Source organism: Leopardus geoffroyi, chromosome D2, assembly GCF_018350155.1.
Source record: "Leopardus geoffroyi isolate Oge1 chromosome D2, O.geoffroyi_Oge1_pat1.0, whole genome shotgun sequence".
In the NCBI taxonomy this organism is placed as follows: Eukaryota; Metazoa; Chordata; class Mammalia; order Carnivora; family Felidae; genus Leopardus; species Leopardus geoffroyi.
This window is the reverse complement of record NC_059334.1, coordinates 82248997-82262464: the sequence shown is the minus strand read 5'-3', so window position 1 is coordinate 82262464 and position 13468 is coordinate 82248997. Positions and strand designations below refer to the sequence as shown.

The 13468-nt window shown below is 51.8% G+C and overlaps 1 protein-coding gene and 1 long non-coding RNA gene across 4 annotated transcripts in view; one reads left to right on the top strand and one right to left on the bottom strand.

The window, feature by feature from the left end:
- The window catches only part of ADAM12 (ADAM metallopeptidase domain 12), a 353192-nt gene that overhangs the window by 109515 nt on the left and 230209 nt on the right, over nt 1–13468 (top strand). The window lies entirely within an intron of this gene.
- Nucleotides 4596–12677, bottom strand: LOC123577200. 2 transcript variants are annotated; one of them, XR_006701753.1, is made up of 3 exons: nt 11322–11839; nt 5907–8917; nt 4596–4902 (listed from the first exon to the last, which is right to left on the bottom strand). It is a non-coding gene; the product is annotated as an uncharacterized LOC123577200 (long non-coding RNA). The 2 variants fall into 2 exon arrangements; XR_006701752.1 differs by lacking the exon at nt 4596–4902 and having other exon boundaries at nt 5057–8917; nt 11322–12677.

Below are 13468 nucleotides of genomic sequence, written 5' to 3'. Positions count from 1 at the left end.
TGAAAATTGAGAAGCCATTCTCTTTGGGATTGCCTTTATCTTTAGCAAATATGACAGATACCTCACTTCCTAGCTATCCCAGGCACGGCACTCATAAGGACACTTCCCTTTGACCAGAAATCCATGACTTCTGGCTACAAAAAATCACCTGCTCATCAATGTCCGGCATCATTTGCTCAGCTGAGTCTTGCCTGAATCCTTGGAAGGACTGATTCCTTTTTATTCTAATATACGCATTCATATATTTTTATCTTTGTTCTCAGCTCTGTAAAATGAGGACAGTGCTATTTCCCCGCCTATCTCCACAGTCGATGGATGAAAGTTATTTCGTTGAATCAGTTCTAGTATTTTATATGAGATGTAAATTCTTTCGCAATTGCCATGACAGGTCATATTTCCCCATTTTTCTTTTATTATTGTGCGTAGAGTTTTATTCGAAGAGTCAATAAAAAAAATTCTTTTTGTGCAGCACAGAGGTACGCTACCACTTCTGTGCACCTGAGAAACTTCGTTTCAAATCATGGATTCTCGTGTGCGTAATGAAGGTCTTCTGGGTTCCGGGTTTATTTGGGTCCGAAAGCGTTACCGCTGCTGATGTCGGTGTGGTTCTTGCTTTCTCTCAGCGGCGAAGAGGCCACCTCAATTCACAGGGCCCTTTTTTTAAAATAATTTTTTTAATGTTTATTTCTGAGAGAGAGAGAGACAGACAGAGCGAGTGAGGGAGGCACAGAGAGAGGGAGACACAGCATCGGAAGCAGGCTCCAGGCTCCGAGCTGTCGGCATGGAGCCCCACACGGGGCTCGAACCCACAAACCGTGAGATCATGACCTGAGCCGAAGTCGGACGCTCAACCAGCTGAGCCCCCCAGGCGCCCCTAAAACGGTCCGCTTTGATCCCCGAGCCGCAGATGATGAGGACGCTCCAGGCTTTCTTACTCAGGAGGTGGTGGTGGGAACACTGCAGCAGGTGCAAGGGACACCCTGTCTCACGTTAGTCCTTCCTGGTCTGTCTGCGGAGGCTGCCATCGGGTCGTGGGTCATTGCATTTTGCAGTTGTAGGGTTAGGTGGCTGCCGTCGACTGCAGGAGAATCCCTTCTAGCCACGCATGTGCGGGAGGTGGGCGGGCTGGGGGGAGAAGGGGCAGCATGGGAGCCGTGGGCCGGGGGTTGGACAGGGACTGGGAAGCAGTTTGGGAGCCACGGGACAGCCGGTGGACAGCGGCCAACAGCCAGCCAGTGAGGGCTCTGCAAAACAGAAGGGGCAAAGCCACACAAGTGTCTTTATGCCCGTTGTCCTTCCGACCTCAGAGCCACAGCAGCAGGGCCTGCTAGGCTGAACTGGCCTTTGCAGTGTTGGTATCAGTAGGAACGAGGCTTCTGGGTAAATCCATTCTGCCCATGCCCGGCAGCTCCTACTTACCCTCATCTCTGTCAGCCTTCCAGTGACTCAAGGGGACACTTGCTTCCAGTTAGTCTTTGTTTTTTTTTTTTTAATTTGGTATAATCTCTGCTTCTGTGAACCGGGCTATTCTCCAGATAAATGAAGTCGAGTAGTAGATTTGGAGCGTTTCCGAAATGAAAGTGGGTGTAAGGGAGAATGTCTCCTGGGATATAAGCTCCCGGAGGACAAGGTGCTGGCCCGGTCCCTGGCTCCCTGGCTCCCTGGCTGAATCCCCGGCACCCAGTACCACAGTGGGTGCCCATGGCTTTGGATGCTTGAGTGCACGTTCGAGGCAAGGACCTCAAGGGTCATGTGGTCCAAGTCGTCCATTTTTCAGATGGAGCCCTGAAGAGCAGAGAGGAACACGCCCGAGTTCACCGAGGTCACATGGGGGGGGGGGGGTCAAGTTGGAAATTGACACAGAGCTCCAGACGACAAACCCAGAGTTGTTGTTTACTAATACATCGGAATTGTGATTCCACTCTAACGGGGTCGTGGGACTCAGTGCTCAATGCCTCTCCCTTCATTCATTTGGAAAATATGATTGCTCTATGCCAGACCAGTGGTGTTCTACCTTGCTTGCCCATTAGAATCACCTGGAAAGCCTTAAAAAAAAAAAAAAAAAAAAAAAGAATCCCTAGGTCAGATGCTTGATTCGGTTTACCTCTCTCTGTGTATCAGTGGGTTTTTGTTTTTTTTTTAAGTATTCAGGCGACTTGATGAGGCAGCAGAGCCGATGGCGCCTGCCAGTGCCCACCCCGCCCCCCACCGTGCCCTTGACTCAGGACGCCCTTGGACAGTCCGCACTGTGCGGGTTTGGCTCCTGGTGGAGGTGGCAGAGACAATGCCACCGTGCTCAGCCCCATCTGCCCCCAGACATCCTCTGCCTTTGTTCAGACCACTCACTGGGCTTCAGTTGGGGGCAGTTAGCTCCATCCTTCTCCAGACAGTGTCTCTCCCTTGTTCCCAGACACAGCCCTTCCGGAGCCAAGTGCTGCTGGGGACCCAGAGAAGGATGAGATGAAGCCCTGATCTTGAGGGGCTCTTACTACGCAAGGGAAGCCACGTCTGGGTATTTGTTAATACCAACGGTACCAAAACCGGTTTTCCCGGACACCTTTGCTCTTTGTTTTCTTTTTTTTTTTTTTTTTTCAACGTTTATTTATTTTTGGGACAGAGAGAGACAGAGCATGAACGGGGGAGGGGCAGAGAGAGAGGGAGACACAGAATCGGAAACAGGCTCCAGGCTCTGAGCCATCAGCCCCAGAGCCTGACGCGGGGCTCGAACTCACGGACCGCGAGATCGTGACCTGGCTGAAGTCGGACGCTTAACCGACTGCGCCACCCAGGCGCCCCATGCTCTTTGTTTTCTTAAAGTGAATCGCATGGCCATGCACACCTTATCAGAGTTTCAAGAGCCTTTTTGGACCTTCTGGGTCCTCTGTCATAAAGGGACTGAGGTTCGAGGGCAGGTGTGTGTGATTTGAGGGTAGGAGTCAGGGAACTGGGACCGAATGCAGATGAGAGCATTCAAGACCCCATCCAAAGTGGTCACGTACCTGAGGTTACTTCCTGGGATACAAACGAGCAACATCTAACTTCCTTGTGAGTCAGAACCAAGTCTGTTCGCGTATCGGGCCTCTCAAACCCTTGCTGAGCCCAACGAAGGAACCACGGGGAGTGAACCATGAACCACACCCGCTGCCCTCCATGTTGCCTCTGGCCAAGCGCTCTGAGCCTGGACTCCGAGGTGGTAGCCCCACGGAGGGAAGCGTTGCCGGAGAAGCTCCCAGATGAGCTCAGAGAGGGAGCACCCGAAGCTGCCCAAGATGATCCCCACTTCTGGTGGCCAAAGAATGCCCATACGGCAGCCACCTCTCCAAACGCCACGAGGGCCGGTGGACAGGGTGAGTCTTGGCCAGATGCGTGCCCTCTGTGCCTTGTGAGAGGGGACCCAAGCCAGGGAGGAGAGGCTGCATCTAATTATGGTTTTACCCAGAGGGGACATTTTTGCGTTGACACAGTTTTCTGTCGGTGTCCGGAAACATGCGCGAGGGAAGGGCAGCTCCCTCGAGATGACTGTGCACCCAGCGGCTCAGAGGTGGCCTGGGAATGTGGCTGCAGGTGGCCTGGGGGCATGGCTGCAGCCCAGGGAAGGAATGACAGCAGTCCAGGAAGGGCCCGGGCGAGTCTGAGATGGACACTGGGCAGCGGGCCCTCGAAGGCAGACCCCCAGGCAAGGTGAGGGTAGGGCTGAGAGCACATCTAGGGAAGGAGCCACTGTCAGGAGTGGGGGGCTGTGGCTGGGTCATGGCTGTGGGTCCTGCAGGCCAGCCTTGGGGCTTAAAGAAAACAGAAGCAGCCAACATGGCCGGAACACGTCGTTTCCGCTGAGCACTTTCACCTTCATTTAGTGCTTACTTCACCCCCGAGAGGCGTGTGCTGGCACCGTCCCTATTGCACAGAGGTGGAAACTGAGGCACAGCAATATTGAATGACTCCTGCCAGGTCACACAGCTGATTAAGTGAGAGAGCCAGTGCCCAGACCCAGGCCAGCAGCCTGCAGGGCCCTGGCCGCTCTTGTGTTCATGGCTGAGGCCTGGCCATCCCTCGGGAGTCTCCCAGGGGAAGGGACAACACTAACACGATGAACGGCGCTTCCGCAGACAGGACAGGGTGGCAGAGGGACCCAGGGAGCCGTGGGCAAGCAGCCCCACAGCTCCCCCTGAGCAGAGCCCTGGGTCGGGCTCACCCCCGTGGGACTGGCCTCAGCTCTGGCTGTGCCCTGTGATGGCTTACCTCCAAGGGCAGGATGTGGGGGGCTTGTGGACCTGCTGGGGAAAGAAACAGGGGAGACTGAGGCTTAGCCCAGCCCCCATCTAGTGCCCGACGCCCGGGAGCCCCTCCACAAGGGTGACCTAGGTGGGATGTGAAGGCCCCCATCATCCTTCCCTCAAAGGTGTTCTTTTTTAAAAAAAAAAAAAAATCTCTTTAATGTTTATTTTATTTTTGAGAGAGAGGGCGTGCACAAGCGGGGAAGGGGCAGAGAGAGAGAGCGCGCGAGAGTGAGAGAGTGGGGGAGGGACAGAGACAGGGGGACAGAGGATCCATAGCAGGCTCTGGGCTGACTGCAGAAAACCTGATGTGGGGCTTGAACCCACGAACTGCGAGATCCTGTCCTGAGCTGAAGTCGGAGGCTTAACCGACTGAGCCACCCAGGCGCCCCTCCTCCAAAGATGTTCCAATGGAAAGTGAGTCCAAGGGCTCTCGGGGGACCCAGAGTTCTGTCTTGGGGGCGGGAGGTCCCCCGCTTATCCAGTCTACTGTGTGACAGCAAACAGGTGTCTCCTCCTAGCCTTCCAGTGGGTTCATTTGTGGACAGCATATTCGCTGGTTTCCTTAACATGAGAAGTTGGCTGGTTGTTCCTACGTGGGCTAAGCTCGCTTGTGAGCAGCCTCCCCCTGGAGAACAAGGGAATGATAAGCTAGTATAAATCATGCTGAAAGGAACGAGCCCTCATCGTGAGTCATTAGGACAGATGACACACTGGCGAGCAGATGAAAACCCTTTGATGAAGACCAGTTGTGAAAGCGCGAGTAATGCCAAAGAAATGCGTGGTGGTGACCCAAAAGTTTAATGTATGCATTTCCCCCTTGCTCTGTCTCTCTCCCTTTTTATTTTCAAGACATTGCTGCAGTAAATGTCACGAGTGGTAAAACAATATTTCCTGTGCTCGGACCCTTGGGAGAGAGGTTCAGGGAAGGACGGATCCGGAGGGATGCGTTTCATCAGCGAGTGCTAGATGCCTTTTGGCACGGTACTTAGGTAATGGCATCAGAAACGGGGATCAGTCCTAGGGAGGCGTGTCCTGTCCTGAGAAAATAGCCCCCGGGCAGAATGTCCGCTCTGAGGCCTGAGAACGCATTTCAGCCCATGGATGAACTCACCACCTTGACGTGTCCCAAAGAAGGGACCGTGGGGTGACAGATGCCAGCTCTCTCCAGCCCTACGAGCAGCAGGAGGCAGTGGCCCAATGGCTAAGCCATCAGCTCTGGACACAGGCAAGCTGCTCTGTGTCCCTGCTCTGCCACTTTGCGGCCAGGTGGCCTGGGCAAGTCCCCCGACTCCTTCAGCCTGCTTCCTGCTCTAAACAGAGACTCGTGATCCCAGCACCCACTCATTGGGTGGGCTTGGCCGCAGGCAGCAGGAACAGACCCTGCTGACCTCGGAAAGGGGATCTACAGGAAGGATGTGGAGTCGATAAGAGAAGAAAGTGTGAAGCACCGGGTCTCAGATGGGATGAGGGCCGCTCAAGTCTTGTTGGAAGGCCCAGCGGACGAGCTCATCAAGGTCTGATAAGGCCAGTCTTTGTGTCCTCTTTCAGGGTCAAATCCTGGAGAGAGTATCCGGTGGGTCCATTTAGACACGCCCCCACCTCTTGGCTGGAGGAAAACAAGGCACTTACTTTGGCCGGTGGGGGAGGCAGGGCTTCTATTACCAGAAGAAGGAGGCAAGAATGTTATGGGGATTAATGGACATCATGCATGTAAAGTCCTTGGCACTGTGCCCGCCACATGGCAAGAGCTGAAGAATCAGATGTTGTGTATTAACCATTATGCATGGAATGATGGATAGCAGGTCAATAATACAAGCTACTCCAAGTAAGAAGCTAATGATGCACGCACACAAACGAGTACAATTGAAATTGGAAATCGGAATGAGACCGGCGGACTGCATCGATGTCAACAGCCTGGTGGTGATGTTTATCATCCCAGAGGCCTGCAAAAATGTTACCAATTGGGGAAACTGGGCAAGTTGTACAGAGGGACCTCTCCGTCTTACTTTTTGACACCTGCGTGTATTTCTACAAGGATCTCGATAAAAATTTCAGTTAGCAAGAAAACAAACAAAAACACAAAGAAGAAGAAAGCTAACTACTCCCAAATCCTAAGAAGTTTTTTGTCCCCATTGGAGTTTTTTCTTCAATTCCCCATCCACACCCTCCTTCCCCACCAAAAGAACCCCCCCACCCTAGAAAAAAAAACGCTGTTTACATGTAAGACTCTTGACAGGATTAAAAATTATTTTTAAGCATTCGAGAAAAACATGGGATATAACAAAAGTGCAAGGCCAGGGCAGAATATTCCCTTGCTAAAAATCCTCCTTGTTGGACATTTGAGGAGCACACACATATGCACCGCCCTCCCAATAAACATGTGAACAAAACATCAGCCTGGCTGGTCCCCAATGGTTTATCTTAGGGCTGTTTGTCTGCCAGTCTTTTCTCCAAAATGTCAGTTTATTTAAGTAAAGGTGGGCCCCTTCACTTACAGCGAGTGTCAGCTCGTGAGGGTCCTGTTAGGTCTCTTGAGTCCTTGAATTCCTGTTTACACATTCTGCGATGATGCTGCAAGAAGGAACCTCCTCCAGGCCCTTTGAAGAGCCCTGTGGTCCGTATGCTTGGCTTCCTGCTTTCTGTGGTCCTCCTGGATGGACTGGAGCCCCTGCCCTGGTGGCGGTGGAATCTGGCCCCGCACCAGATTCTCGCTCATTTGTTCTTTCTCTTTCTGGTTCCTCCAGCTGACATTTATCAGCGATCTACTGGGCAGGAGTCCTTGTGCTAAGCAGAATGGACACCAAGATCCAGGTCCCAACTTGAAGAAATTTACAGCCGGATAGAGGGTCAAGATAAGTGCTCCAGTATGACCAGTCAAGGCAGTGGGTCTGTGTGTCCTGGGCATATAACTAAGTGCTGGATGAATTCAGGAGGAAAAAAGCTAATGCAGCCATTTAAACACCTCGAGCTCCTGCAGTTTGACTTATGTTGTAGGCAAAGGCTACATACTGGGGTGGGTTTTCCCAAGCACCTCTACAGACTCGTAAGCTCTGTTTCCCCTTGTAGAGTTAAACACGCTGTGCCCCCAACCACCACCACTAGCTGGCACACCCACTTTGTGGTTTAGAGGCAGTAGAGACCTGGGTGTTTGCATTTGACTCTATTAACCATCAGACGTGGCGAGATTTCAGGAGGAATAGGTTACAGGATTTAGAAATGTCTTCCAGAGCCAACTGGAAAGAGAGGAGGCCAGGAGTCAGGACTCAGGAGACACAGAAGCTGAGTGGTCTCAGGCAGATTACTTAACTGCTCTGTGTGTCAGTTTCCTTAAACCGTAAATGGAGCGGTAGTTAATTGTACTCAGTGGGTGGTTCTGGGAGTGAAACACGTGAACACCTGAGAAGCACTCCTGGCACGACCTAGCTTGTGGAACGTGCTGAATGATGTCCCCAAACACTCACACGTCTTTGCATGCTGGCGAGCCGGTCAGAGGGCAGAGACGCCTGCCAGTTGGCCCCAGAGGGCAGCGACGGGCCAGCGGGTGGAAGGTATGGAGTACAGTTGGGGAAGCCAAGGCAGGCATCCGGGAGGGCCCCATGGTGATGCAGTGGCATGTGTGTGCTAGGTGAGAGAAGCACAAGGAAGGACAGAAGTGATCACTTACCGCGTGCCGGCCTCTGTGTGAGTGCTCTCGCGTGGGGAACTTGGCTCGTCCCATCCGTGTGAGTCCCAGTGTGTAGGTAAGAACCTAGCACATAGAATAAGGCCTTATTTCGAAAAGAATGCCTGAATTTTGGGCTTTGATTCTTTCCGTAACCCGATGACGTGTAGGATCTGTGATTGCCATCCACATTTTGAAGATGAAGAGATGAAGCCTGAGGGAGCACGGTACATCGCCCAAGTAATGTCAGGGATGCACTCTGGGGCCAGCAGAGGGTAAGGGCCTGGGACTCGAACCCACGTCAGACGCTTTCTCCTGCCGTGCTCTCCCCGGGCCTGCCGACCTCATGGCCCTCAGAGACGCTTCTGATTCTCAAGTCTCTGGTTTGAAGAGATTACCGAGTTCCAAGAGCCTGTCGCTGAGTCACTGGATCACTGCAGGCACTCCGGAAGCAGGCCCCATTTGTATTTCTGGGAATTTTCCTGAATGGCCAGACAGAAAAGGAGGTGAAGTTATGGCCACTGTGTGCTGACTCTTTTGTCTCTTCGTTGCCACCATGCTGATTTGAGAGGGATTTTTAGAGTCACACGTTCGTTATTTATGGTTGACGTTTTTATTGGTGCCAATAACTAGATAGCCACAAAGAATTCCTGCTTGGTGACTTATTCTCAAGGTCGGCGCCCAGGCTTCTCTTAAGTAATTCGCTTTCCTCTTTGGCTATGGAACACCATGACTCAGGGCCAGGAAGCTCGTGAGTTTCTCAGGACCAATCCAGACCCTGGGATTGCCCATGTGTCACGGACGGCAGGCTCTCCCCTGAATATCTCGCAGTATCTGTCAAGGGGACGAGGGCTTCCGAGTTCCTGTTTCTGCTGTCGATACGTGAGTGAAATTCAGATAGCCAACTCTGTTGCTGTGAAATTATTCTCATTGCTGGCTTTGCTGACATCGTACTTGAGTGGAATCAAAGCCATTTTGTCTAGGAGAGAGGGTGAGAAGAGTTAATATTATACACAAGCGTTTTAGATGGTGATATTTTAGAACCGTCTCCAAAGACGGTGATGCTTAGATAGAGCACACACCAGAATCTCCTTAAGCATCCTTCCGTTCTGACTCCGTATGCAGCATGGTGTGGTTTGAGAGGGACAGTTTGAGGCTACACACAGAAAGGGCTTCCTTAGGAATCACTTTCAGATCTTTTAAAGGATGATTGGAGTTATTTTCCAAAGAGAAATGATTTTATACCCTTTTGAAAGGATTTGCCCTGGAATATTAAGTGCAAAACTTCTTTGCCATAGGAAAGTAAAATCTTAAACATGTACCCGCCTGGATGGCCGGATATTAGCAGAGTTTACGTTGGGATTGTCCATGGGCATTTTCTTGAGGATGTTCTGAATGGTTAAATCTAGGATATTTTATGATCCTTTCAAGATAAAGCAAGGAGTTGGGGCACCTGGGTGGCTCAGTCAGTCAAGCCGCCGACTCCTGATTTCGGCTCAGGTCCTGATCTCCCAGTTCGTGGGTTCGTGTTCCACATCAGGCTCCGAGCTGACAGTGCAAAGTCTGCTTGGAATTCTCTCTCTCCCTCTCTCTCTCTCTCTGCCCCTCCCCCCACTTCTCTTTCTATCTCTCAAAAAAAAATTTAAAGAAAAATAAAAAGCGACGAATAAGCAATCACTCTCAACTTCGCACTGATAGATCAACAGCCCGTGGATGTCTTTTCATCCGTCTCCCACTGTCTGAGAAACAGGGGTACCATTGTCCCTGGGGCCATTTTATTTCTGTTTTCTTTTACTTTATTTTTTGCCTATCATATTTATCACTTTCTCCTCCAGGACTCCAGGATTTTTGTGTCCTGGTTTATTCTCTTTGCCTGTACCGTCTTTCCTGGGCCCTCCCCCACTTGCTCCTTCCTTTCCCTCTAAATGCGCCCTGACCTCTCCATTGTTAAAGAGTCTATATCCATCCACCCATCTACTCATGCACCTGTCCACCCACCCCGTCGCATTTTTCTCTTTCCTCTCGCAGCCACGCTGTGTATAACTGGGGTCCTGTCGCCCACCCTCTTCTGCTTCCAACGCCCTCCTCCCCGCCCTCTTCTTTCGGAGACCTCCAAGGCAGGGCCACTCTCTTGTCAAATCCAAAGCCTCTTTTCTCAGTCCACATCTTCCTTGCCCTCCGGCACTGTTACCATCCTGACCTTGAGGGACGCCCTTCTCTAGCTTCCATGGTGCCCTTTTCCCTAGTGTCCCAAACTGTCTCACTGTTCATCCCCTTCCTCCTCGAGCCTCTAAGTGTGGGTGGGTGCGAGGGCATGCAGTCCTCGGCCCCAGGGCCTTACTTCTTTAGGCTTTCTCTGAGGCCTACCTCCCACTGCTGTGGGTTCCAAAATGCGTGCCTCTGGCCCTGACCTTCCACCCACTGTCCGGTCCCCCAGGGATGTCCCCCTAACGCCAGCCTCTCCAAATGTGAGTTCCTGGTTCCCCCTTGCCCTCCGCGGCTTCCATTCCCAACAGCATGCCGTCTCGGGGTGACAGGACCCCGTTCTCCTTTCACTGTCCACATCCGGTCTGCGTCCTTGTTTCTTGCTTCAGAGACTCTCTTGGGCGTGTCCCTGCCCGGCTCCAATTTCGCATCTGTGCACATGTAGGGCGTTCCAAGTCTCCTAGATGAGCTTCTAGAAATTTCCCGCCACCAGTTCACCTTATAAAGATGCCGGACTCGGGTACCGGACTTGTCGTGTCCCTCGCTGTGCCTGCCGGAGCAGCCTGGAGCATGTCCCTGCTGTTCACTCACCTTCTGAGCAGCGGAAGTCCTGGGGCCTCAGGGTAGCTCATAAGTCCCTATGTCATGACGGCAGCTTCCTGTCTGTATCTGTTGCTGCTTACCGCCCTCCTCCTCCATGCAGCCCCCTCCCAGATCACGCACCCTCGGTTTCACCGACATGTAGTTATCCCTCATTTCAGACACCCCTGGACACTGACCTCCCCACGTCCCTGCTCGTACAGTGAATTCGCAGCCACTCGTGTTCTAATGTACAACCCCAGCGTCATCTTCTCCAAGCTTTTCCTGTTCACAATCTACTGCTCCCCAACCCCTGCCCCGCCTCAGCGAGTTTCCCTCTTTATTCCCTTACAACTCTGTCATCACGTGTGCGTTCCATTAAATCCATTCATCGGTCTGCTTATACTTATGGAGTGGGAGCTATTTGGGATCTGACATATGGCGTCTTCTCTCTGAATCCCCAGCACGAGACCTAGAAGTTAATAGATGCTGATAAATACCGACTGAATGAAACGTTAAGTGACACTTTCCTGCTGAGAAAACGGGGTTGGGTCCCTGTGACTTGGCTCATCCAAGGGCTGGCATTGCACCATACTTACCCTGATTTTTCCAACACACAGTCGGCTCAAGCTCTCCAGAAAACCCTGGAGGCGTGTGCCCTCCCTTTTCTCTGCCTCCAGAGCTTGTCCGTCTCCCTCGCCGTCTGTTGCCCTCCTCTCCTCCATGCGGTCTACAGTTACCGTTCACATACAGCCGGTACCCTGCACGGTCAAGTACTTGAACGTGTTCTCCAGCTGTCTTTCGCTAAATTTGTCTTATCTCCCAGAATCGTGTGTGAGCGGAATGAAGACAGAGGCCACACTAGACGGTTTTTTGAACACCACCGAATCTGGATTCATGGCGTGCACATAGCTGTACATCAAATACTTGATGAGTTGTTTAGATATCTCATAGTTCATTTCCAAGTATTCAAGACCATCAGCGTCACAGTTTAAAGGCTGAACCCTGATGCTCTAATCGGAGTTGCCAAAACATGAGTAGGAGTCTGGAAATGACTAGAATTTCAGCAATAGAGAAACTTCCTGCCCCCAGTCTGATGCAGTTGGTAGCGTTCCCTTCACTAGACTTTAATAGAGCCACAAATCTCTTCTAAACCAGTTTGCTCTAGAATGGAAAAGAGCTCACATGTAGGGGACCGTCACTGACGCTGAGCCTTGAATTATGCAATGTCACGTCTGCAGTGTCCTGGGCCCGTCAGAAGCCCTCTGAGCTCTGCAGAGTAGCGAGAGTCTGATGCCAGGACAAAAGATGTTGGAGTCTGCTTTCATTTCACTACTTCTCAGAAATGCCTAGATGTTTGTCTAAGAAGCAGAGTGTTTTTAAAATTAGTATTCTTCTATTCATAAAGCCGGTGTCTGTAAGAGTATCACTTTTATCCCCCCTAAAAAGAAGTCGTTAAAAACATATTCACCCTGAAAGTTGAAAACCAACCAACCAACAACAACAACAAAAACCCGTCCTTTAAATGTTTCAGCTGGGCCTGGATGACCTCCCCAAACACACAGACACAGAAAGTTGCTCCCCACTGGTTTGTACCGAGGGTGGTATTAGTCCCTGCCTCGGAAGGAGCCAAGAGAAGTACATAAGATGAGGCACAAAAAGAGCTTTGCTCAATGTGGGGCACACAGTGAGAAATCCATAAAGGTTCAGCTGGGTTATAATCACACACTCGGGGTTGCAGTTTGAAACTGTCACCCGTTGTCCTTCTACGTCGCTTGAACATCTAAGAGCTGGGCCCAAGTCTGCTGACAAGGACTTGGTGGCTGTTGGTGGCAGCTCCTTGGAGCAGGGACCTCAGGCCCGGGCTCCTCTGCGACAGAGGGTGGCCAGGATGCTGCCTGTTCAGCAGCTGCGGGCTGAGTGACGCGGTCACGCTGGCCTCCTCCTGCGACATTCTGCAGTGTGGAGACGGGACGAATGTCAACCGGGAGAAGAAAAAGGATGACGTCATGCCCCGCTCCACATGGGAGGATGGGTGGCCTGGGTCACACCCCTTTCGTTGGGGGGTTGGGGGTGGGGGTGGGCAGCCTCCATGTGGAGAGCAGAGGAAGGGGCCCTTCCGTGAGATCATACCAGTCCACGACACTTTGTGACCGATGTCAAAGCGAGGCTCCTTCTCCGCGTGTCTAAGGCCAGAGCTGGGACGATCTGCATCTATTTGTTTTCTTCCCAAACGTAGGCGTCCTGAGACACCTGGGACCCCAGCCATGGTTTTCTTTGTTGTGTGCGTGGAAAACCGCGAGCGGGAATTTTTGCACCGATTCCCACTCAAGTGAAGCAGGGCCGATCCCCCCTAAACGGGTTTGCTCGGCGTGTTATCAGAGGGTTTGCGGGGACCTGCTGTGGGCTGGCGGGGGAGGAGCCCATGACTTGTGAACTGCTGCGTTCCCAGGGTCTCACCCTCCCCCGTCCCCCATGCAATGCCAGGCTGCTTACATCGTGCTTAATTCTGCATCATTTGGCCTTGATTTTGAAAGCCCTTGGGGGATTCCATGGAGAATGAGCAAGGCTGTTCAGTATTTACTGCTGAACCAGAGCTACAACTCTATCCCCTGCTTGTAGAAAAGCCTTAGCACTACAAGTCTGATTTTATAAAATAGGTGAGTGGGGGGTTCCTTACAATGTCAAGGGTATTTTAAAGTATGTTTTTACAACTTGACAGAGTCTGGGGAGAAAAGAGACTTAA